This window comes from Lampetra planeri, chromosome 32 (genome assembly GCF_965212315.1).
Source record: "Lampetra planeri chromosome 32, kcLamPlan1.2.h2, whole genome shotgun sequence".
Classification (NCBI taxonomy): domain Eukaryota; kingdom Metazoa; phylum Chordata; class Hyperoartia; order Petromyzontiformes; family Petromyzontidae; genus Lampetra; species Lampetra planeri.
Window position 1 is genome coordinate 5576972 of NC_136138.1, and position 1520 is coordinate 5578491.

Here is a 1520-nt window from a genome sequence, read left to right on the forward strand (position 1 = left end):
ACCGTCAAACTCACTTTTGGATTAGATCCCAGTTTATTCACGGACAGCTAAGTGGCAGCACAAATAATAGTGTTGAATCTTCACCACAATGGAGTTTTACTCAGCCGATAACTAAAACGTAATTATCAATAATTATGGTGTTGGGGGGGGGTCCATCAATTGGTCGTTTAAGAATATATGGAATTAAATAACTACTACCGTAGACATGTTTTCACTTCCTGAGTAATCCTATTACTAGAGATTACTTCCAATTGCTGGATAACTTTGGGCGAGCGACGCACACAACGTAGGCGCGTCCTTGACTTTGTGTTGACTTTGTGTGATGAATTTGTGTTGACTTAGTGTGTTGATTTTGTGTTGAATTTGTGTTGACTTTGTGTTGATTTGTGTTGCCTTTGTGTGTTGGTTTTGTGTCGACTTTGTGTTGATTTTGTGTTGACTTTGTGTGTTGATTTTGTGTTGACTTTATGTTGACATTGTGTGTTGATTTTGTGTTGACTTTGTGTTGATTTTGTGTTGACTTTGTGTGTTGACTTTGTGTGTTGGGATTGTGTGTTGGTTTTGTGTTGCCTTTGTGTGTTGGTTTTGTGTTTACGTTGTGTTGATTTTGTGTTGACTTTGTGTTATACTCTGTGTGTTGGTTTTGTGTTGATTTGTGTTACACTTTATGTGCTGACTTTGTGTTGCTTTTGTGTTGACTTTCTCCGGCGGCGCTCGCGGGTGTCCGGTCACCCCGCGATGAGCGGATTGAGCCGTGCGGTGAAGTCGGAGCTGCAACGGAGACGTAGGCGTAGTTCTAGAGGGGAGCAAGGCAAGGCTTTGTTAGTTTTAACACGGAGACGGATATTAATGACAACGTTTCTTTTTTGGGGGGGGGGTGGGGGGGGGTTATATTCCCGGACAGCATTTCAGACCGAAAACAGGAAGACATTTTCATACTTCTGGCAAATCGCCTGCTGATGCCGCCGACGACGATGATGCTGGTTTGTTGTGGTCACCAACGAAACGTCGTTATCTCCAAAGGTAAAATGTTGTGGCCTTTCTCTCAACACACACACACACGTACACCCGGCGACGCTGAAGCGTTAACACAGTGAACACGTTACATTCACGTGACGGACCTTACTGATTGTCTGTCGGGTGGAGGAGTTTGGGTGCACGACGCATTTACACGTTACTCAATCCTAACCCGATAAACAACAACAGCAACGTTACCGTAAACAACATGGGGATGTTGCCGCTCTCTGCGTGTGTGTGTGTGCGCGCCCTCTCGGTGTGGCTGGCCTACAAGTTGGCAGCCTACAGGAGCTCTCCTGTCCCTACGATCAATGTCCTCCACTGTTCAGCCGCCTCCTCTCCACCACCACCGCCCCCTCGCCTTGTAAATGAATATGGCGATTGATTGTGCGGTGGGCGGTGAATTGGGAACACAAGCGAAGCAGCATCCATTTCGTGGCACTCGCCATCAAAGCGAAAGTCATCTTTGATGATTCGCGCCTTTTGTGCCGACTCGGGGCCCC

The 1520-nt window shown here is 46.5% G+C and overlaps 1 long non-coding RNA gene across 1 annotated transcript; it reads right to left on the reverse strand.

Moving 5' to 3' along the window:
* Window positions 1-406: 406 nt before the first annotated feature.
* Window positions 407-1262, reverse strand: LOC144729369 (uncharacterized). The gene is made up of 2 exons (XR_013587697.1): window positions 940-1262; window positions 407-796 (listed from the first exon to the last, which is right to left on the reverse strand). It is a non-coding gene; the product is annotated as an uncharacterized LOC144729369 (long non-coding RNA).
* Window positions 1263-1520: the final 258 nt, after the last annotated feature.